The following is a 12101-nucleotide window of genomic DNA, read 5'->3' as shown; positions in this document are numbered from 1 at the left end:
AGACGGGAGTGGGGGGGTGGGGGGTGGAAAGAAGCCGAGGCGGGGCTGCGCAAGGGCGGGACGAGGTGGGTTTGCGCATGGGCAAGGCTCGAGGGAGGAGCCGAGACAGGGCTGCGGAAGGGCGGGACGAGGTGGATCTGCGCATGTGCAAGGCTCGAGGGCGGAGCCGAGGCGGGGCTGCGCAAGGGCGGGACGAGTGGGTCTGCGCATGTGCAAGGCTCGAGGGAGGAGCCGAGGCGGGGCTGCTCAAGTGCGGGCCGAGGTGGGTCTGCGCAAGCGCGCATGGTTCAGCGCGGTTGCCGGTCCCGGGCCTGAAATGGCTCCGCAGCAACAGGTACCCCAGGAAATTGCGTACAGCTCGCACGCCGCCATCGGGGCCTGCTCCGTCCCGGGTCACACGCTTGCAAGCAGGTAGGGCGCCTGGTGCAGCGAAGCCCTCCTGTCAAGCGGCGCAGCCAGCCCCGGGGATTGGGGGAAGGGAGGGGAGGTTAGCCCCGGCGCGGTGGCTCCTCAGTGACCGGGGCCTGGAGATGGTGCAACGTGGGGCAAGAGGGAGGCCAGCGGAGACTGGAGGAATGTAAGTGTGGCGTCCTGTTCCCGGTGCCTTGCCGGCCCTCCCCCGGGCTGCTGGCCCCCCGTCCCCACAACCAGTGGGCTCCAGTCCAACCCTCCTCTCCACTCACTTGTTTCACCTGACAACTGAAGTTTCCCTTCTTTAAAAATAAACCCCACGGATGCAAGGTGATCTGAGGAATCAGTGGTTGTACCAGCTTAAACCCAAATAGAGCTATTAGCTGTTAATATGATGAATTGCAAAAGGTTGGTTTGCAGGCTATCAGGAAGGCAAATGGAATTTAATGTTGGCCTTCCTCGATAAAGGGTTTGCTGCAACTCAGCTGGTGAGGTTGCATCTGGAGTACTTCCTGCTTTTCTGGTCTCCTTACTGGATGTACTGGCTTTGGAGATGGCCCAGAGGAGGTTCTCTAAAGTTGATCCCACAGATTAAGGGGTTGGCCTATGATTGGAGATTCAGTTACCTCGGACTTGGCTTGCTGAAATTTAGAACGAGAAGGGGGTCTTGGGGAAACATAAAATTATGAATGACATAGATAACATTGAGGTAGGTAAGTTGTTCCCAATGGTGGGGGAGTTTAGAACTAGGGGCCATGGCCTCTAGATTCAAGGTAGAGATTTAAGACATAATGCCAGAGGGTGGTGAATTTATGGAAATTGCTGCCCATTGAAGACCTCAGTAAATATATTTAAGGCAAGGTTGGGTAGATTTCTTCTTAGTAAGGGATATGGGTAAAAGATAGATAGGAATGTGGAGATGAGCATATCATTATATCAGCCATGAATTCATTGAATGGCCCAGCAAGCTCAATGGGCCAGATGGCTGGCTCCTGCTCCCATTTCTTGTGTTGTAAACCTGAAACAAGTAATGGTCTCCAGAGCAGGTCTGGAGTGACAGTTACAGTTGATGTTAACTTGCTCTTTCACCCTTTGTATGTTCTAATCCCTTTTTTCCAGCATTTTCAGTTAACAATTTTAACAGCTTTAATTGTGCATTGATTTAACTTGGGTAACTTAGTTATGCTGATTTGCATCTGGAGAAACTGTTAAAATGTGAGCACTCCAATTATAGCTCTGATCTTATTTTTGTCAAAGTTAGTATTGCAGTTTGTGCAATAATGCATTCATGATTGAATTTTAATTGAGTATCTTTGCATTTCTATGACCATATTCTCTATTCTTGCAAACACAATGCTGAAGAAACTCAGCAAGTCAAACAATGTCCTTTACATAGCAAAGATAAACATGCATAACCAACGTTTCGAGCCTGAAACGTTGGATATGTATCTTTATCTTTGCTAGATAGAGTACACTGTTTGACCTGCTGAGTTTCTCCAGCTTTGTATTTTTACTTCAACCCTGATGACTGCAGACATTTATATTTTACTTCACACTATTTTTGAAATTTGCTGTTTTCCTGGATGTAATACTCTTTAGGAACAAAAGGATGAGTTATCCTTTGGGCTGAAGAGTGTAAGAAAATGGCACATGTAGCACTTTAAAATACAGTATAGCAAGTAATCGAAGCTTTGGTCAGTGGAGAATATGAATCGTTCTGGGTCTTTTCTGCTGTGTGTCAATGATTTGGACACGAATGAATGAGGCATGATTTGCGATGAATGTTGTTGGGAGGGTAATTTTAGGATGCAGAATTTTGTTGATTGGGTAAAATGGGAAAGCCATGACAAATGGAATTTAATCTTGACAGGTAATGTACATGGAAGATCTAAAAAAAAAGGCTAGGAATAAACAGTGGTAGGGTCTTGGTGAGTACTGAGCAGAGGAACCTTAATGTAGAAGTCACAAGGACCCCTGAAGATGGCAACAGGTGGATAAGGTGGTGAAAAAGACCTGTGGAATACATGCTTCCATTAGCTTCGGTGTAGAACTTAAAGCATAGTTATTGTAGAAGAAGAACTGTATGCAGTTCTATTTGTTGCTTTATTGAAAGGATGTAACTGCACTTGAGAATTTGCAGCACATTGTTGCCTGCTATCGAGGGATTCAGTTTTGATGATAGACTGAGTGGGCCTCCTGACTGGTGTCAATATTCTGCCAGCGTAGTTGATTTAACTGCTTCCTAAGTTCAAGCAAAGTTTGAGTTGCCAGCAAAACTGTTGATGAATGTAAATAGTGAAGAAACAAAACAAAAAAAAACCTCACATTGTCCTTAACACAAATATTTGGCCTTGAAGGCTGAATATGCCCAGGAGGCCACACTTTGAGACGATCTCCATTTCTACGAAAATGCAATTTCTGAAATTTCTATTTTAATTTAAAGATCATACTTTGTCATTCTCGATTATCAATCAATGCAAATGTTTTATTTGTCTTCTAACATCTTAAACACCTCGGTCAGATTGTCTCGTAATTAATTCTTGAAAGAGTTCAAATAAAATATATACAGCTATTCCTAATATTTTAAAACCTGTTCTCAGTCTTCTGTCACACTTCATTCATTTCAAGATGTACAATATATTCAAATGCATTTTTCTCTCTTGATTTTTTTGTATTTGTAATTGTTATTTAAACAATTAATTTTTCACCAAAGATAGTGTAATTGAAACTGGTTGCAGAGGAGTGGGAAGGAATAGAATGATGGGTTAGTTTGCTGGCCTTTTGTGGGGGGGGGGGGAAGATCTTTCATTTTCCAGTTCTTTCTCCCAACACAATTTTTGCTTGGGTGATGAACAAAATGAAGGAATATGGATTAAGTGATACTGTTCTAAAAAGGGGCTTGGGAGCACCTGTGCACATTATTGAAGTGGTAGGGCAGATTGAGAAAGCAGTTTAAAATCTGGAATTGCCTTTTTATCTAAAGAAGCAGAGTATAAAAGATGAACCATCATAAAATGTTGCCATATTTTGGATATCTCATGAAAGGATGCACGTGAAGTTATTAGAGAGGATCCAGAAATCATTGGTGTGAATGATTTGTGGGACAATTTTAAAGAAGCAGCAGGTCAGAATTGAGTATAGACTGTGGTTGGAGTCTGGTCTGCTCTGTCTTGCAGGTGTGGTGGAGGCAGGTTCCATTGTGGCCTTCAAGAAAGAACTGGGTAAATGCATGATGAGGAAAAGGTTTCAATACTCTGGAGAGGTGTGTGGAGGATGAAACTAGTGAGTTACTCTGGTTGAAAGGTGGTACAGGCATAATGGGCTGAATGGCCTCTTGTTCTGTAATCATCCTAAGCTTCTGTTATCTTTTTGGATCATAACTTTAAAAAAAAATCTCATACCCTGTTTATTCTGAAGAGAACTGAATTCTGGTATTCATGATACCAATCGTTTATTTGTGAATCCTTGCATTCATTTGATGAGAAGAGCTCAGAATAGTACACAGGACCGATTTATAAAAAGATTGACCTCAACTTCATTATTTTTCACCTTTCACTTTTTTAGAAAGCCATGTACCCCACATGCTCGTTTAAACAGTTGGAGCAGGTCAGTCTACAGTCATCAAAGATGTGTATAGGCAGTCCTCATGTTAAAAATGAGTTCTGTTACCTAGGTCTGTCTTTAACTCAAATTTGTATTTAAGTTGGAACTAGTACATGGGGTCCTTATTTAGTGTCACTAAGTCAAATATTTATCTTACTATTTATTTAATGTTTCCATGCATGTAAAACACTTAAGAAACACTTCCAAATATACTACAACATCTTAAACATAACAATACAGTACAGAGTTGGATGATGTCGAAGGAGATGATGGAGAGACGGCTACTGTTGGACTGGATGGACTTGGTGCTGGAGAGTCAGGGTTTGATTTCTGCCACATGAAACTTGGAGATGGAATCAGCTGCAAAGGAGCATCTGCTCATTTCTAGCAGCCTTTAACCCAAGGAGACAGTAAAGAGTAACCAAGACTGTTGGTTCACGGGTCACTTGTAAACCAAACGAAATAAGAGTACAACATGGTTAATGCGTTCCAAGCACATTCAGTGTTATGGAAAATCGCACTGTTCAAAGCATTATTACAACATTCTTTAATTTAATAAGTTCCAATTCTATAAAAGGATATATAAAACTGATCTTTATTGGCAATAAGTGAACATTGTTTATTTAAGAAAATATTTGTCTAATGTAGTTTACCCCTAACCCTAATGCATTGTTCAGTGGTTTGGAAACTCACTGGTCTGCAACATCAGAGCAGAGACGAAAAAAAACCAAATTCCCATCAGTGTAAGGCTGGCATTGTTCAATGATTGGAAACTCGCTGGTCTGCCCCTAACCCTAATGCGTGGTTCAGTAGTTTGGAAATGCGCTGGTTGAACCCTAACCCAGAGGTTTCCCTCCATACGAACTGGTGTTGTTCAGTGGTTTGGAATCTTGCTGGTCTGCCACATTAGAGCAAAGACGGGGGAAAAAACACAGTGTAAGGCAGTGTTCTGCAGCATTGTGTGCAGGGAGTCTGATCACAGAGACAGCAATAACTTTCCACACAGCCACTTAACTCTCTCTATTCCACAGCTCAGCCTTGCAAGGTATTATGAGGTGGTTGAAATAGCAACAGCAATGAAACTTTGCAAATTTAATACTGTGGGTCAAAAAGAGAATCACACAGCATACTCTGTCTTGAACCAGAAGTTGATGGCAATCTATTTCTGGTTGGTTGGTAAGTACAAGTTGTTTGTAAATTGGAAGTTTTTAACCCAGGGACTGCCTGTATACTTGAATCCCAAGTCTATCACTTCAAAATTATTTAATATATTACTTGATTCCAATTCTAATTCCCTGCACGATACGGTAAATATTGCAAAATGTCTGCATTTCATCTCCTGTTTTCTTGCTGTCTCTACGCAGTGGCCTTTGGCGGCGGGAGAATGTCACCTTTGCATTTAATTGTTTAAAAGAAACCGTTAACAACTTGTTTTAGTGATCTGTATCCACAACGTATGGAGCAACTACTTTTATCAATTCTCTCCCGTTTAATAATGTTTTCCAAAATTCTATGTGAAGTAGATCTTCCCTGCATGAAAGGTTCTAGTGGTTAGAAATTCAATTGCTTGACACATTTTTCATGTTTTATTATGCATTAAGATTTTCAAAGTTCAGATTTCTTGTCAGACTGCATGCGCGACATTGCATACAACCCTGAGATTCTTTTTCCTGATGGTGAGGTCAAATCGCCACTCGTTGGTGGTGCAAAAGAAAACTACTCAAGAAGATGCATATACATGTAAACAAACTGCAATGCAGAGAGGAAAAAAAACAATAAAGTGGAAAAGTAAGAAATTTGTTGTTTTGCAGCATTATTACAGTGCAATTATTGTTATAATTTACATTTTTAAAATATATAGTGCAACAAAATAAGAGAAATTGAGGCAGTGTCTGTGGATCACTGTCCATTCAGAAATCTGATGACAGAGACGAAGGAGCTGTCCATGTGCCACTGGGTGTTTGTCTTCAGGTTCCTGTACCTCCTTCCTGAGTGTGAAGAGGGCATGGCCTGAGGGATGAGGGTTCTTGAGGATAGAGGTTGTTTTCTTGAGACACCGACTCTAGTAGATGTCCTTGATAGAGTGAAGACTGATGCCTGTGATAGCACTGGCTGAGTTAACAACCCTCTAGCCTTTTCCTGTCCTGTGCACTGGCACCTCCATACTAGACAGTGATGCATCCAGTCAGAATGCTCTCCATGCTACACCTCTAAATATCTGCAAGAGTCTTTGGTGACATCCCAAATCTCCTCACAAAGTGTAGCTGCTGGAGAGCCGCTGCCTTCTTGATTGCATTGATCACTGCTCTTATCTCAGTAAAAATTAACTTTCAGTTGAATTTTTTTAAATAAAATCAGCACCAATATATTTTTAACTATTTATCTATTACCCTTAACGACATTTTCAGCCTCTTCCATTCATCAAGGATTTCATGCCTTCGTTACTTATTGTTTTGTACCCATGGGAAATATTTTCCTTTGAGCAATGCTATCCAAATAGGTTGTAAGTTTGTGTACCTTTATTGATTTTAATTTTGAGGTAGAAATAATGGAATAGTGCTAAGTCTTGATCTCTTGGACTATCTTAAATCTGGGTGGTGGAAGGAGGCCAGCTGGGAATGGTGGAAGATGTATAACTCCATTTTATAGGTAGCTACTCCTGATTAAATAGACATGATTTTCTTTTGACAGGAAGGCAGTGCCATCTGTTGAGGTATCACAGGTTATTTCTTCTCGTAACTAGCACTATTCCTGCTGCAGCCATATGACCTACTTAAAATAGTGGACTGCTTGTTAAAAGAAGGTGTGGATTTGTCTTTCCTCTGCAGAAACCTCCCCAGTAGAATGTGCATACTTAAAACAAAAATCATGTCAGTTGGTACTTTAGTTATAATGTTTATTGTCATGTTTATATACTCTGCAGTTTCCATCACCTACAACATGATTCCACGACCAGGCACATTTTCCTCGCCATGCCTTATGCAGGGAGTACTACCTCCATAACTCCATTGGCCACTCCTCCCTTCCTGCTAATCTCCCCTTTGGCACCTTCCCTGTGACTGCAGGAAGTGTCATACTTGTGGCCACACGACCTCCCTTACCACCATTTGGGACCCCAAACAGTCCTTGCAAGTGAAGCGACACTTCACTTGTGGATCTGTTGGAGTCGTCTAATACACCCGATCCTCCCGTTGCGGTCTTCTCTGCATCGGAGAGACTGGACGCACTCTGGGAGATCGCTTCGCTCAGGTCCACATAAATGACATGGATTTCCCAGTAGTCAACCATTTCGCCCCACTCCTGTGCCAACATATCTATCCATTGCCTTGTGCACTGCCAACACAAGGCCACCTATAAATTGGAGGAGCAACACCTAATATTTTGTCTGGGCACACTCCAACTGGATGGTGTTAACATCTCCAGTTTTTGCTAGACCACTCTACTCCCTCCTTCCATCTGTCTCTCATTTCTTCCAGCCTATAAATTTTGGGTCTGTGCTCCTCCCCCTACCATTTCATATTGCCTACATGTTTTCATACTTAGATGAAGGTCTCAGGCCCGAAACGTTGGTATGTATCTTTATTTGTGCTATATAACCTGCTGAGTTTCTCCAGTATTGTGTTTTGGTATTTGTAGACTTTTGTGTTTTACTACTGCCTAAACAGGCACTTTGAATATAAAATGGTGCAACTCCAATAGCACAGAATTCAGATTATAAAAGATGATAAATATTCTGATGCTGTTTGTTGTGGGTTGGAGGGGGGAGGAGAGAGGAGAAATGTTCTTGTTCCCAGAAGTACTGGACTTCATGCTCTGTACTATTTTCCTTGGGTAGCAGTGAGAAGAGGTTGTAGCAAGGGCAATGAGGTCCTTTATTGTGTTGGTTGCCTTCTTGAGGCAGTATCTTGCCGAGATGGGAGATGGACTTGGCTATGTTTGCTGCCTTCTGTGTTCCTAGGCACTTGAATTATCAAACCAGGCCATGATGCAAGCTTGTATAACTTGAATAATTTTTGAGGGCATCATATCATTCTTCTCACGAAGGTTGAATAAGACGCATTCCGGCTCTTGTCCAGACTATTCATAATTAATATCACTGAAGAGCTAACTGCCACTTTGTCTCTTCCTCTATTTCTAACTGTCGCAGCTGTTCCATGTACTCCTGTGATTAAGCTTTTTCCCAACTTCTCTTACTCCGTTGACAACGTGTATCAATTTTTTTTTGCCTTCAGATCCTTCCACAATTAAGTATCTTAATTCTGGAACAAAATTAATTGATTTTTGCCTCATTTTAGATTGAGTGTTAATGTCTGACATTGCAAACATCCCTGCCAGTTTGAAGAATTCTTTTTGTCCCTGGAAGGTTGATCAGCTTAAAATCCCATCTGTTGTCCTACTGTACCTGATACGAGGAATGATTTCAGAATCTCGTTAGAAAGTTAATACTCACATCACTTCCCAAGTATAACTCCGATTCTCCAAAATCCTCTATCTCGAAATTGTTTGGAGCCGAACTGATCTCACGAAAAAAAAAATTCACTCGACATGAAATTACAATTGTCTTGGTTTCAGGGAACTCCCTCCCCTCTCTCTTTCCATTTCTTCTTTACCTTCCCCTATTGACTTTTCTCTCCAACTTTCTCTCTCAAACTGCATGCCACTGTCTCCCAGCCACAAACAGTTGGAAGAATCCCTTGTCCTGGTGTCACCAAGGAGAGCGTCCTCCCCTTCTCCTCCCCTTCTCCTCCCCCTTCTCCTCCCCTTCTCCTCCCCTTCTCCTCCCCTTCTCCTCCCCTTCTCCTCCCCTTCTCCTCCCCTTCTCCTCCCCTTCTCCTCCCTTCTCCTCTCCTTCTCCTCCCCTTCTCCTCCCCTTCTCCTCCCCTTCTCCTCCCCTTCTCCTCCCCTTCTCCTCCCCTTCTCCTCCCCTTCTCCTCCCTTCTCCTCCCCTTCTCCTCCCCTTCTCCTCCCCTTCTCCTCCCCTTCTCCTCCCCTTCTCTCCCCTTCTCCTCCCCTTCTCCTCCCCTTCTCCCTCTCCCCTTCTCCTCCCCTTCTCCTCCCCTTCTCCTCCCCTTCTCCTCCCCTTCTCCTCCCCTTCTCCTCCCCTTCTCCTCCCCTTCTCCTCCCCTTCTCCTCCCCTTCTCCTCCCCTTCTCCTCCCCTTCTCCTCCCTTCTCCTCCCCTTCTCCTCCCCTTCTCCTCCCCTTCTCCTCCCCTTCTCCTCCCCTTCTCCTCCCCTTCTCCTCCCCTTCTCCTCCCCCTTCTCCTCCCCTTCTCCTCCCCTTCTCCTCCCCTTCTCCTCCCCTTCTCCTCCCCTTCTCCTCCCCTTCTCCTCCCCTTCTCCTCCCCTTCTCCTCCCCTTCTCCTCCCCTTCTCCTCCCCTTCTCCTCCCCTTCTCCTCCCCTTCTCCTCCTCCCCTTCTCCTCCCCTTCTCCTCCTCCCCTTCTCCTCCTCCCCTTCTCCTCCTCCCCTTCTCCTCCTCCCCTTCTCCTCCTCCCCTTCTCCTCCTCCCCTTCTCCTCCTCCCCTTCTCCTCCTCCCCTTCTCCTCCTCCCCTTCTCCTCCTCCCCTTCTCCTCCTCCCCTTCTCCTCCTCCCCTTCTCCTCCTCCCCTTCTCCTCCTCCCCTTCTCCTCCTCCCCTTCTCCTCCTCCCCTTCTCCTCCTCCCCTTCTCCTCCTCCCCTTCTCCTCCTCCCCTTCTCCTCCTCCCCTTCTCCTCCTCCCCTTCTCCTCCTCCCCTTCTCCTCCTCCCCTTCTCCTCCTCCCCTTCTCCTCCTCCCCTTCTCCTCCTCCCCTTCTCCTCCTCCCCTTCTCCTCCTCCCCTTCCTCCTCCTCCCCTTCTCCTCCTCCCCTTCTCCTCCTCCCCTTCTCCTCCTCCCCTTCTCCTCCTCCCCTTCTCCTCCTCCCCTTCTCCTCCTCCCCTTCTCCTCCTCCCCTTCTCCTCCTCCCCTTCTCCTCCTCCCCTTCTCCTCCTCCCCTTCTCCTCCTCCCCTTCTCCTCCTCCCCTTCTCCTCCTCCCCTTCTCCTCCTCCCCTTCTCCTCCTCCCCTTCTCCTCCTCCCCTTCTCCTCCTCCCCTTCTCCTCCTCCCCTTCTCCTCCTCCCCTTCTCCTCCTCCCCTTCTCCTCCTCCCCTTCTCCTCCTCCCCTTCTCCTCCTCCCCTTCTCCTCCTCCCCTTCTCCTCCTCCCCTTCTCCTCCTCACCTCCCCTCTCCTCCTCCCCTTCTCCTCCTCCCCTTCTCCTCCTCCCCTTCTCCTCCCCCCTTCTCCTCCTCCCTTCTCCTCCTCCCCTCCCTTCTCCTCCTCCCCTTCTCCTCCTCCCCTTCTCCTCCTCCCTTCTCCCTCCCTTCTCCTCCTCCCCTTCTCCTCCTCCCCTTCTCCTCCTCCCCTTCTCCTCCTCCCCCTTCTCCTCCTCCCCTTCTCCTCCTCCCCCTTCTCCTCCTCCCCCTTCTCCTCTCCCCCTTCTCCTCCTCCACCTTCTCCTCCTCCCCCTTCTCCTCCTCCCCTTCTCCTCCTCCCCTTCTCCTCCTCCCCTTCTCCTCCTCCCCTTCTCCTCCTCCCTTCTCCTCCTCCCCTTCTCCTCCTCCCCTTCTCCTCCTCCCCTTCTACTCCTCCCCTTCTCCTCCTCCCCTTCTCCTCCTCCCCTCTCCTCCTCCCCTTCTCCTCCTCCCCTTCTTCCTCCTCCCCTTCTCCTCCTCCCCTTCTCCTCCTCCCCTTCTCCTCCTCCCTCTCCTCCTCCCCTTCTCCTCCTCCCCTTCTCCTCCTCCCTTCTCCTCCTCCCCTTCTCCTCCTCCCCTTCTCCTCCTCCCCTTCTCCTCCTCCCTTCTCCTCCTCCCCTTCTCCTCTCCCTTCTCCTCTCCCTCTCCTCCTCCCCTTCTCCTCCTCCCCTCTCCTCTCCCCTTCTCCTCCTCCCCTTCTCCTCCTCCCCTTCTCCTCCTCCCCTTCTCCTCCTCCCCTTCTCCTCTCCCCTTCTCCTCCTCCCCTTCTCCTCCTCCCCTTCTCCTCCTCCCCTTCTCCTCCTCCCCTTCTCCTCCTCCCTTCTCCTCCTCCCCTTCTCCTCCTCCCCTTCTCCTCCTCCCCTTCTCCTCCTCCCCTTCTCCTCCTCCCCTTCTCCTCCTCCCCTTCTCCTCCTCCCCTTCTCCTCTCCTCCCCTTCTCCTCCTCCCCTTCTCCTCCTCCCCTTCTCCTCCTCCCCTTCTCCTCCTCCCCTTCTCCTCCTCCCCTTCTCCTCCTCCCCTTCTCCTCCTCCCCTTCTCCTCCTCCCTTCTCCTCCTCCCCTTCTCCTCCTCCCCTTCTCCTCCTCCCTTCTCCTCCTCCCCTTCTCCTCCTCCCCTTCTCCTCCTCCCCTTCTCCTCCTCCCCTTCTCCTCCTCCCCTTCTCCTCCTCCCCTTCTCCTCCTCCCCTTCTCCCTCCCCTTCTCCTCCTCCCCTTCTCCTCCTCCCCTTCTCCTCCTCCCCTTCTCCTCCTCCCCTTCTCCTCCTCCCCTTCTCCTCCTCCCCTTCTCCTCCTCCCTTCTCCCTCCTCCCCTTCTCCTCCTCCCCTTCTCCTCCTCCCTTCTCCTCCTCCCCTTCTCCTCCTCCCCTTCTCCTCCTCCCCTTCTCCTCCTCCCTCTCCTCCCTCCCCTTCTCCTCCTCCCCTTCTCCTCCTCCCCTTCTCCTCCTCCCTTCTCCTCCTCCCCTTCTCCTCCTCCCCTTCTCCTCCTCCCTTCTCCTCCTCCCCTTCTCCTCCTCCCCTTCTCCTCCCCTTCTCCTCCCCTTCTCCCCCCCCTTCTCCCCCCCTTCTCCCCCCCCCCTTCTCTCCCCCCCCTTCTCCCCCCCCTTCTCCCCCCCCCTTCTCCCCCCCCCCTTCTCCCCCCCCCCCTTCTCCCCCCCCCCTTCTCCCCCCCCCTTCTCCCCCCCCTTCTCCCCCCCCCTTCTCCCCCCCCCCTTCTCCCCCCCCCTTCTCCCCCCCCCTTCTCCCCCCCTTCTCCCCCCCCCCTTCTCCCCCCCCCTTCTCCCCCCCCCTTCTCCCCCCCCTTCTCCCCCCCCTTCTCCCCCCCTTCTCCCCCCCCTTCTCCCCCCCCTTCTCCCCCCCCTTCTCCCCCCCCTTCTCCCCCCA

At 48.4% G+C, this 12101-nt stretch overlaps 1 protein-coding gene across 8 annotated transcripts in view; it reads left to right on the top strand.

The window, feature by feature from the left end:
- Positions 1-252: 252 nt before the first annotated feature.
- asb7 (ankyrin repeat and SOCS box containing 7) overlaps positions 253-12101 on the top strand; it is a 65912-nt gene continuing 54063 nt past the window's right edge. Inside the window, exons 1-3 of one of the 8 annotated variants that reach the window (XM_069911936.1) lie at positions 253-411; positions 5046-5190; positions 5616-5802. The gene's annotated coding sequence lies outside the window, so the exon portion shown is untranslated. Of the gene's footprint in view, positions 412-466; positions 578-5045; positions 5191-5615; positions 5803-6717; positions 6818-12101 lie in introns of those variants that run through there. The other 7 variants (XM_069911945.1, XM_069911937.1, XM_069911939.1 and 4 more) reach the window with 7 other exon arrangements.

This window comes from Narcine bancroftii, chromosome 14 (assembly GCF_036971445.1).
Source record: "Narcine bancroftii isolate sNarBan1 chromosome 14, sNarBan1.hap1, whole genome shotgun sequence".
NCBI lineage: Eukaryota > Metazoa > Chordata > Chondrichthyes > Torpediniformes > Narcinidae > Narcine > Narcine bancroftii.
This window is presented reverse-complemented; position numbering and strand designations above follow the sequence as displayed.